The sequence below is a fragment of the Lutra lutra genome, chromosome 7 (assembly GCF_902655055.1).
Source record: "Lutra lutra chromosome 7, mLutLut1.2, whole genome shotgun sequence".
Lineage (NCBI taxonomy): Eukaryota > Metazoa > Chordata > Mammalia > Carnivora > Mustelidae > Lutra > Lutra lutra.
The window spans coordinates 129,773,649-129,785,179 of NC_062284.1; the positions used below are offsets into that span (position 1 = coordinate 129,773,649).

An 11,531-nucleotide genomic window follows, 5' to 3' on the forward strand; every position below is an offset into this window, starting at 1 on the left:
AGCACGGCAGGAGTCCAGGCGGAGCTCGGGGGTTTCGGCGGCGCCCCCAGCTCTCGTCCAGATCACGTCCAGACCACGTCCAGCCCCGCGCCGCCGGCGCCTCGGAGCCCGTAGACCGCCTAGGGAGAAGCCGCCTGGGTAAGCCACCTGATACCCCCTCATCCAGCCCCAGCCCAGCCTACGTACCAGAGCGTGCCACCCAAGTAGCCAGTCCCCGCTTCCGCCCACTGGTGAGCGGGGCTGGAGAGTCCCCACAGAGGACCGCCCCTGCCGGTCACGTGGCCAGCCACCGGCCCGGTGACAAGGTCGCAGGCCGGGGATTCCCTCCCCACGGCCCGAGCAGAGGCAAGCTTTGGGCGCGTCTACACCGCCTCTCCCGCGCTCCACGCGCGGTGCAGCCACGGTGCGCCTTCCCTACTCACCCCCAGGGACGCGGGGACGTGGCGCCAGGTTCCACGCCGCACGCGGGTGACGGGGTTCGCAGGGACTTTGCTCTCCACCACCCTCTGATTGCGCCTAATGAAGCGGAGGCGCCGCGCGGCCTGCCGGGACTTGTAGTTTGTGGTTCCCTAAACCGCGGGCCGGGAGCGGGCACTTTCCCTGGCTTCTCCACGGAAGAGTCGGAGGAGTCAAGACACCTTACCTGGGCACCTGGGTGGCTCAGTGGGTTAAGCCTCTGCCTTCCGCTCAGATCATGATCTCAGGATGCTGGGATCAAGCCCCGCGTCGGGCTCTCTACTCAGCAGGGAGCCTGCTTCCTCCACTCTCTTTGCCTGCCTCTCTGCCTACTTGTGATCTCTGTCAAATAAATAAATATTAAAAAAAAAAAAAAAAAGACACCTTACCTATCAGATGGCCTTGTTTCAAGCCCAGCTGCGGACCCATAGTCTTCCTGAAAACTTGTGTTCAACAGTCATAACGAAGGAGGCATAGATTCGTGTTTCACTGAAGGATAGAGATGTGGGTTTGTGTACTTTTTAATTTAATTTTATTTATTTATTTGACGGGGAGAGAGAGAAATCACAGGTAGGCAGAGCAGCAGGCAAAGAGAGAGGGAAAAGCAGGCTCCCCGCCAAGCAGAGAGTCCGACTTGGGGCCTGATTCCAGGACCCTGAGATCATGACCTGAGCTGAAAGCAGAGGCTAAACCCACTGAGCCACCCAGGCGCCCCAAGGGTTTGTGTATTTTAAATAATGTTTTAGAACAAGTAGGAAAGGAAGACTTTTACTGACAGTTGCTCAATAGTGAGAATGTGCTGATTAATCTTCGTTATCTTTGGCCCCGATTCGTTCATTCATTGATTTGTTTTGCATGTTTATAAGATGTAAGTTGGAAACATTCATCAGACGTGCATTCATTTCACAAATATGTCTTGAGCTACTTCCTGGGGGAGCAGAGTTGGGGCGGGGGTGGGGCAGAATTCATCTATCCATGCAATACAATTTCAGTCAAAGTTCCAACAGGATTTTTTCTGGACTATCACAGGCTAATCTAAAATTTATATGCAAAAACAAAGGGTAAAGCATTGCCACTCCTGAAGGAGAGTAATATGTTCCAAAGACTTGGCCTTTTGTAAATCAATTTTATTATAATGATGTAAAAATTAAGGCCAGTTGGTATTAATTAGTATAAAGATAATGAGAGTGGGGGAAAGAAATCAGCTTAGAGAACCCAGAAACAGATCCAGGCATATGTGGAATCTTGCTATATGACAAATCCCAGATATATGACCTATATTGCCAGATTATAGGTCAATGGGGAAAGACACATCATTCAGTATATGAGCTGGAACAACTAGTTATCTGTTGGATCCCTCATTCACCCCACAAGTAGACTTGCAAGGGGAAAAACAAAATCAGAAATTTTAAAAGAAAGTAGAGGAAAACATCTTGTGATCTCAGGGTCGGGTTTATTAAATGACACAAGCACAAACTATATACAAAAACCTTTGATAAATTTGGGCTGCATTAAATTCAATAACTTTTCTTCATCGAAAGGCATGAAAAGACAAACCACAGACTAAGACAACCAATGCACAGAGACAGCATAGTGTAGAATTGCCTAACACAGTCCCTGCTGTCTCAAGTTTGTGGTGTATACGTGCTGCAATAGGAACATAAATAATTTTCAAGCAGTGTAAGAAGTGTGAGCTGAAGGTATGAACAAAGTGTTTTAGGAACACAAAGAAGGAAACAGTAATTTTGCCCAGGAGAATCTGAAATGCTCCATAAACTAAGAACTGATTTGGAGGCTGGGAATTAAAGGTTGAATAGGGGCTCCCTGGAGAAGGTTGTTTGCATCAAAAAAATCATATAAAAAAAGCATAAAGATGCAGTAAAATACAGTAAAACAGATAAGGGATATTTAAGTTAAAATGGGAAGTTTAAAACCAGAGAGAAGACAGAATAAATGTATTAAATACTTAACATGGTTACTCTAACTGCACCCAAAGTTTAACCATGAAAATGTTATTAGCAGGCTAGCTGTTACCCTGAGGAATGGAAATGGGGGAGGGAGTTGGAGAACTTTCAGTTTACTCCCTGTGCCCTTTTATATTTGAATTTTTTTACAATGAATATGTGTATAACTTTTACAATTAAAATTTAATTATTTAAACATTTTTTAAATTTTTTAATTTGTAAGCCTTCAAGTTCAATATGGCATGCTGAGTACACTCATTTAAGTCCACTCCTTCCTAAAATCCCATGAAAATGAAAGGAATTTAAAAAAAAAAAAAAAACATAACACCGAAAGGGAACAAATGAAGAGACAACAACAGATAGGAAAAATTAAAAAATAAATGTGGGAAGCTCCAAGGGCAAATGAGGCACTTACAGAAAAGCCCCGGAAGTTCTTATTTTAGAGTCTAGTCTGGGATCTGGACCCCCATAATCCTTAGAAAGCTCCCTCAGTGATTTTAATGGGCAGCTTAGTGGAAAAGCTCTCATTTGGACAGAGAGGCAGTTCATGTAGTGAAAGAGTGGAAAAGGAGGCAGTTCATGTAGTGAAAAGCTGGTGAATTGAGAACAGTTGTTCTCAGGCAGGTTAGAACCACCTGGAGAGCTTTAACCCTCCAGGGGGCGCACAGTCGGTTAAGTACCTGACTTTGGCTCAAGTCCTGATCTCAGGGTCTTGGGATGGAGCCCTGTGTTGGGCTCCTGGATCAGAGAGGGAGTCTGCTTGTTCCTCAGCCTCTCTCCCCATGCGCACACAAAGACACATGTGTGCTCGCTCTCTCATTCTCTTTCAAATAAATGAATAAAATCTTTAAAACATTGACAACAACAATCCTGCTGGGTCACACCCTGGCTGGCCCTTTTAAGTCATTTCTGGGGGCAGGACCCAGGTGTGATGATTTTGTAGAGCTCCCCAGAGGGTTTCAATGTCAGTGCAAGGTTAGACACCCCTGATTTAGAGTTAGAGAGTCTTGTTTCAACTGTGTGACTTAAAGTAAGTTGTATGCAATGGATGAATCACTAAATTCTACCCCTGAAACTAATAATACAGTAAATGTTAATAAAGATTAATTTTTAAAAGCAAATTTGCTAATTTGGCAAAGCCTGAACTTCCTTCTTGATTTACCAATAATAAAATGGTAGTTTCCTTCATGATAAAAGGTATTAACTATTATCAGTCCTACCTATCTCAGAGTTTCTTGTGAGGGTCAGGTGAGGCGGGGTGTGTTCTTTGGAAACTGGATATTGCTCTGAAGACATGTCCCATCACACTTAGAAGAAAATCTAAACTCTTTACCCAACTCACGCAGCTCCCCCAGACCTGTTCCTACTCCCTCTGTCTCAACCCTCATTTTCCACCTTCCCTCCCCCAGCTCATGCCACTCCAGCCCAACCAGCTTCCTGTCTGTTCCTCCACCTGCCAAACTGGCTGCTGCTAGTTCCCCCATAATTTCAAAGGTCTGCTCCATCCCAGCAATCTGTTCTCTATTCCAATGTGACCCCTCCAGAGAGGCCATCCCTGACTACTCTCATGTAACCACCACCATCCACCACATTCCCTGAGGCACACTCTATCCTCTTACACTGCTTTATTGTTATAACACTCATCAGTACTTGCAAATGTCTGGAGCCAAAGTAAACTATGGCCCTGAGAAAATAGGCTGGTTCAGCTTTATTATCAACCATTAATTGACCACAGCTCTCAGTTAAGAAGCAGGATGGGCTGCGAGTTTGGTTAGCTGGTTCCAGCCCTGCCTATGCTTCTGGTTGGCTGCTGACCTCGGACCTTGGACCAGCCATTTTTCCTCCCTGGTACTCAGGATCCTCTTTTGTAAAGTAAACGAATTTGGGGGGAAAAACCCTTAAGACCTCTCCAGCATTCACATTCCACGATTCTTTGAGTCTGTAAGCAATGTCCAGCCTCCCATAAACTGACATGAAGGGCACAGTTGAGCAAGCCCCTGGGCTGAATACCCTCTGTACCCTGCTGGAGGCCCTCTCTCCACCCTTCTCTGCCCTGCCCCATGCCCAGGCTGCACCGGCTGCATCCCTGGGGCTCCACTGTCTTCTGTCTTACCATTGGGTTTGGCCACTGGTAAGCATGGGCAGGAGACAGGGAGGCCAAGGAGAGAGAGGCTCAGATATCTGTTCCCCCCACCTCTCTCTCTCTCTCTCTCTCTCTCTCTCTGTCACACACACACACACACACACACACACACGTCACTTACTGTGTGTGCTGCTGCTCTTTGGGTCTGCATTCGGGCAGTGGCTGTGTTCCTCTCCTGCCACAGCTCCTGTCGGGGCCCTTCTGCCCAGCCCTAGCTCTCACTGGCCTGCAGGAATACCCACACTGGACCCCCTTAGACCTGGGAGCAGTGACGGCTTTCTGCTCTGCTAGCGCCCCGCTGCTTCCCCACCACTTGATGGGTCCCTACTGCCTGTCCCTTCTCTAAGCAGTTCATTCATTCAACACTGCATTTCAACCCCTGAACATGCATCTATTCCCCATCTGACCGCTGCAGCCCCCATTGGTAGGGAGGTGGTTTCCCTCCTTGTCATTGCTGCCATGACATCAGAAATTTCTCCATGTCCCAGGAGTTGCAGACTCCAACACAGGAACCCCACAACACGGAAATCTAGCCCCCATCAAAGTCATACAGGCTTCCCCACCAAGCCCTACCACTAGCTACGGACCTAAAGATTGGCACTTTCAGAGTAAAGAAGCAGGAGTCCCCAATTCTCCCACAGTGCTAGGAGCATCAACACCAGTATTCTATCAGCCAATCTATAAAAAACCCTCTTCATCTCTGAAAGAGAGATGACATGGAGTCTGACCGATCTGGGTTTGAATCTTGACTCAGCTGCTCACTGGCTGTGGCTTTCCTGTGTGTTAGATTCCTCTTCTGTGAATTGGGGATAATGATATTTGCTCTCAGGCTAGCTGTAAGGATTGACTAAAACAGCCCATGCAAAGGCTTAGTACAATGCCTGGCAAACACTAAGCAGACACTCAATAAATGGTTGATTCCCTTTCTCTATTAGGCAATGGGGAGGAGTGGAGGAGCCATGAAAACAATTTGATGAGGTAAAGTGGCTTCTCCAGAAATACTATACCACCTCCTTCAGTTATGTAGTGGAATAGCCAGGGACTGGTATGGCTGTGGACCAACGCAGGGGAGAAAAAAAAAAAAGAACAACTCATCAGAAAGAAGGCCTTTGTCAAAACAAAACAAAACAAAACCAAAAAAAAGCAAAAAAAAAAAAAATTACAATGCTCAAACCCAACTGCAGCAAGCAATTACAGAACAATAGTTAAATACTTTCTATAATTAGAGAGAGAAACTATCACAAGTGATCAGAGCGCCTTTGTCTGCACTGACCCTCTATACCCAAAGATCTTGGCTCACGTGAGATAGAAGCTGGGGAAAGAGGCTGGGGATTTTGTGTCTCTTTTTCTTGAGACATTAAATCTCACACCGCCCTTCTGTTGCCAAGAAAGAAGGGCAGAGGAGACAGTGAGGACCCCCTTACCAGAAAAGAAAGGTAATTGGAAACATGACTTATGTCAAGGGCTAATTCGATCCTGAAAGAGGAAAAGGTCTTACAGCTTCCCCCAAGAGCTGCTGACACCTGGTCCTACCCTGAGGAGGGGTGGGCTGACATTTCTATGGGAAGACGAAGCACGTGGGTGTTGGCCTCCGCCTATCATGCCTCTTTTGCTGAAGTCTGAGCAAATCCTTACCATTAATAAGGGATACTCTGGACAAAAGCAAAGGAGAAGATATGCCCACAAACATTCGTGTTAGAGAATTGCTCTCTTGGTTGTGACAGAAGGACCAAGCTAGCTTCCTCGCCCTGAATCTCTCTGCCTGCCCAGGCACTGCTTTTCTCCTGGGTCCCCAGGTTCCTCTTCCCTTCCTTCTCCTCGGTCCCACCTAACTCAGACACTTCCTTCTATATACCCTTCCTGTCTTTCCCTTCCTCACCATTATTGTTATCACAAGCATTGTCAAGCTTCCCATGCATCCCCACGTGTAGACTTTTCCACAGACTTCCATCTGGTCCCACTTCCTCCAGACTCCTCTTCCTCATAGACATTCCACAAACCACCACCTAAAATACTGCATTTACTATGGCATTCTCTACACTGGGACTTTCTCAGCTATGGTACGGTGCCCCTGGTAGGCACTAGACAATTTTAGGTGGTGTAGTACACACACTTTGAGTTCTGCCCAGGTCCTCTTTACCAGGCCAGTATCCTCATTACTCAGCTCCTGTGAGTATTGGCCGCTGACAGTTCACAGCTGCCCCATCCTCCAGAAAATTAATAGGGTGGAAGGGCGCTGCCTCATTGGGAAATATCTGGAAGGTTATACCCTCACCCATTCCCACATTGTGCTCTCAGGAAGGTATCCTGTTTCTTGAATACTGGGATGCCACAAACTGTTTCTTTGGGAGAAAACCAGGCCAGTCTGGAAAAAATCTAGGACACCTGAAGTTCAGTTCCACAAGAGGCCATGGAGACCTAATTGTCTTCCACTCTGTACCTGGAAGAAACAATTATTGGGTGTCTACCGTGTCTCAGGTACTGAGCTACTATTAAGCACCAGGTCTTGTTCTGAGCATACTGATAGAAATAATGTGACTTTCCCGCCCTACTGAAAAGCCCACAGCCTGATGGTGGACACAGATTATTGTTTTTTAATTTTACAATCAATTTTTAAAATGAAGTATAGACATGTATAAAGTAAAGCTGGGCAGGAGGGGGCGGTGGGGAAGCAGGGGCAGGCAGGGAGCTCCTCTGTTTCTATTAGAATGGAACACGATAAAGTTCAGGATTCATCAGTTGGGTTCCAGTGTAGACTCTCACACACACTAGCTGAGAGCCCCCAGGCAAGTCAGTGATGGTGTCTGCTAGCCAAAAAAAAAAAAAAAAAAAGCGCAATTGAAATGTCCTTTAAAAAGGCTGGAAGGCTATATATCAACTTAATGGACATAGTGTCTGGGGAATAGGATTGCAGATGGTTATTTTCTTCTGTTTGTTTTTCTATTTTTCAAACTTTCACAGAGAACAGAATCCTTTTGAAATCAGAAAAAGAGAATCACTAGATTTTTTTTTTAATGTGATTTAGTTCTCAGAGTATGTTCCAATGTGCACTCTCCAAAGGCATCGCTCCTCCTTCCCTTACTTTATCTGTTTATCTATCTATCTGGCAGAGTTCACCAAAGGGTAGTTTTTAGGACCACCTTCTTCCAGATCCCCTGGAAGTCTTTTTTTTTTTTAAGATTTTATTTATTTACTTGAGGTGGGGGGAGCACACACAGAGGGAGAAGCAGACTCCCTGCTGAGCAAGGAGCCCCATGTGGGTCTCCATCCCAGGACTCTGACCTGAGATAAAGGCAGATGCTTAACCGACTGAGCCACACAAGAGTCCTTGAAAGTCTTCTTAATAGACAAATTCCAAGCCCTCCTCCCTGGATTCAGATGGCCTGGAGTAGGGCCCGGAAATCTATATTTTGACAGGCTCCCTAAATGATTCTAGTCTCGCATAAGCCCGAGAACCACTATTGAGGTGAATGAAACATTCTTTTTTTTTTAAAGATTTTATTTATTTACTTAACAGAGAGAGAGAGATCATAAGTAGGCAGAGCAGCAGGCAGAGAGGCAGAGAAGCAGGCTCCCTGCTGAGCAGAGAGCCCGATATGGGGTCGATTCCAGGACCTGAGATCATGACCTGAGCCGAAGGCAGAAGTTTAACCCACTGAGCCACCCAGGTGCCCCTGAATGAAACATTCTATCTACATTAATTTTCCAGATAAGTAGGGCTTATCCACACATACGACTTTTTTCCAATTTTATACTTCTTTGTAAAATAAGTTCGCTGAGTAGAGTTTAAGTTTTCTGGGTGACTAGGAGTCACATCCATGATATGGTGTGGACATTTCTGTTGAGCTGTGTGGGACTATGTCTCCTTTTCTAAAGGGTTCTGGGCTGTGACACTTCTATAATTCTATTCATTTTGTACTGTTATTCACCATCCAGTGTTTGCTATTTCTTTATTAAAAACCACTTATTTACCAACTCCTAGGACACAGATTGTCCCACGAAAAGAAATCAAGGCTCCTTAGAGCCTCCTATCCAAGGCTCCATCCAGACCTGGGGATGGAAATGTAAGATGATCCTGAAATATCTTGCCACACCAAAAAGCATAGACAATTAGGGTTGGGTCAGGAAAACTCAGAAGCCAACATGAAGAGCCTCCCACTTGCAAAAGGGTAGGACAGTCTAATTATCAATGGATTGAAGCACATCAAGCAAGTATCTTTACCTCTATGAGTTTGTAATGGTACTCCAAAACAATAACAAAAAAAAAAAAAAAAAAAAAGCTAAGTCATCTCTGAAGAAGGCTAGAAAACCACCTAATTATTTTTATTTTTTTAGTTTTTCCACCTAATTATTTTTAAAACGGGTCATTAAGGAGAAAGAATCAGGCATTCATTCTCTTTTTTCCTTTGTGAAATTCTTTTTTACAGAAGTATGCCAGCCAGTGCGCAAAAAGGGAATGAGAGAACATCACCAGTCTGCAGTTCCTAATGATTTATGGATGTAGCAATGGTAATGTCTGCTAATATCACAAGAACGACCACCAGACTTCGAATTTTCCTGATGGAAGTAAACACCACCATCTGTGAAGTCGCTCTGTGCCTCCCCCAACCCCACGACAAAAAGTCAAACAAAACCTTATATCTGATCAAGCTCCCAGATCTAATGAAGAATTTACAAGAAACAAAGGAGTAAAACCATCACAAAGAGGCAAAATCAAGGCTATAGGAAACTCTAGGAGGCAAATGATATGATTTCTTCAACAAAATATTGCATGAAAAAAACAAGAGATGGAAAGGAAAAGAAAGAACCTACAGGTAAAAGAGGTATGAGACACATCAACCAGTCACAATGGATAAACTTTACTTGGACCTTGATTCAAATAAGCAATATATATTAAAAAAGAGAAATCAAGAACACACAGGAAAGATACAAAACAAAAATGTTTAAGGCAATCAGAGAAATGCCAAAATTGACTGGATATTTGACGGTATTGAAGAATTTGTTATTTTTAAATTTAGGTGTGGTTGTGGTTGTTTTAAAAGGACTGCATCTTTTAGAGAAGAGCACTGAAATTTTTGCAAATAAAATATGACATTTGAGATTTGCTTCAAAATAATCTGGGGGAGGGAGTGGGAAGGAGTACCATGAGCAAGATTGGTCCTGTGTTGAAAAATGTTAAAGCTGGTGCTGAATTCATCAGGTTCATTTTTCTGTTCTCTCTACTTTTGAATATGTTTGAGATTTTTATAAATAAAATGTTCTGCATATTCATGTTGAAACTTGAAAATTTCAGAAAAGAGAAGAAAATTTAAATCATCCGTAATCCCATCCCACAGAGATAATCACTACTATCAATTTATGATATACCCTTCTTGCCTTTTAAATAATACATTAGGAATCCTGCTGTGAATATTGTTTTATAATCTGCTTCTTTCACTTAAGATAGTATATATTTCCCTTGTCATTAAAAATTCTAAAACATCATTAGTCTTAATAGTTGCAATAGTATTTTAGCTCCTATCATTTAGTCAAAATTAAATGTTGCTAACTAAAAATTTTGCTGCTCTGAACATCCTTGAAGATCTTTATTTGGGAAAAAAGTAGAACTAGTAGTTAAAAGAATATAAATATTTTCAGGTATTTAATACCCACTGCCAAACTGTTCTCTAGAAAAGTTTTATCCATTTATGTTCCTTCCAGGAGTGAGGTAGAATTCCCCTTTTCCCAAAACCTTATACTTCTGGAAGCTTTTATTTTTCCCTATTTCATAAGGAATTCTAGTTCAAAAGAACCACGGATACATGTGTTGGAGCCTGATGGGCCTGTCTTTGAATTCTATGAGCTCTGTGACATATTGTGAGAGTTACTTAACATCTCTGGATCTGGGGAAAGAATAGCATTGGGAGGTCATAGCCATTGAGTAAGATCATAAATGTAATGATATATTATGTGTACATTTCTTAGCACAGCCTGGCTTGGTAAATGTTAGCTCTATCTATCATCATTATCATTATTACCACTACATATTACCTTCCTATAGAAAACAATTCATAGCTCTTGTGACAGCTGAGGAGGCTTTTTTCACTTCCTTCTGCATTCAAGCTGTATTTTAAATAAGTTAGGGTGTTTGGGGTTGCATCCCAAAGAAACCCAAGTCAAAAATGAAAAAGCTGCAGCACCCAAAGGTAAGAAGGCCGTAGAGAACACTGTCTGACTGTGTCCTTAGCAACTCCCTTGGTCTGCCCTTCTCCGTCTGTTGTTTTCAACCCCATACTGATGTCCCTGGGGTAAGACAGCTAGCCAACAAAAGAGAGGCAACTAAATCTACAGGCCTTTTCATTCACTTCCGGGTGGAAAAAGAAAGTTCCTGCCCACTACCCTCCAGTTAGACCTTGAGATGTACACGATCGGGAACAGTTTTATTTACTTTTTACTCTCTAATTTTTTTTTGGGGGGGGGGTAGAATTTGATATGCTGATTCTCAAGGGAAGAGCCAAGAGAAGTATTTCTGAGGCTACTGAATGAGCAGAACAAGGTAAGAGGACCAGTTGTAAGAGGAACAGAATAAAGGACCCCAAACAGATCTACACAAACAGACATTTGCTACATGGCAGAGGTGGCTGGCAGATCCGTGAGGAAAGAGCAGAGTTTTTAATAAACGGTACTGATAAAATTGAACATCCATGTAGAAAAAATTGAAATTACACTCCTATTTCACCTCATGTACAGTAAGGAGTTCCAGGTGGAATTGACCCAAGTGTAAAGGGGAAAACTAGACAGCTGTTACAAGAGAATACAGAAAGGCATGTTCAAGACCTTGGGACAGAGGAGAATTTCTTAGACGACACACAAAGAGCATTAATCAGAAGACAAAAGATTCATAAATGTGCTTAATAATCAAAATTTTCTGTTCAAAAAAACATATTATGTTGGAGTTAAAAAAAAAAAAAAAAAGCAGAGAACTAGAA

At 43.4% G+C, this 11,531-nt stretch overlaps 1 protein-coding gene and 1 long non-coding RNA gene across 3 annotated transcripts in view; one reads left to right on the forward strand and one right to left on the reverse strand.

The window, feature by feature from the left end:
• Positions 1–514, reverse strand: part of ADCK1 (aarF domain containing kinase 1) — a 121,450-nt gene extending 120,936 nt beyond the window's left edge. Inside the window, exon 1 of one of the 2 annotated variants that reach the window (XM_047738237.1) lies at positions 187–310. The gene's annotated coding sequence lies outside the window, so the exon portion shown is untranslated. Of the gene's footprint in view, positions 1–186; positions 311–422 lie in introns of those variants that run through there. The other variant, XM_047738236.1, reaches the window with a different exon arrangement.
• LOC125105116 (uncharacterized) lies at positions 5–9,452 on the forward strand. The gene is made up of 2 exons (XR_007128813.1): positions 5–138; positions 8,991–9,452. It is a non-coding gene; the product is annotated as an uncharacterized LOC125105116 (long non-coding RNA).
• Positions 9,453–11,531: the final 2,079 nt, after the last annotated feature.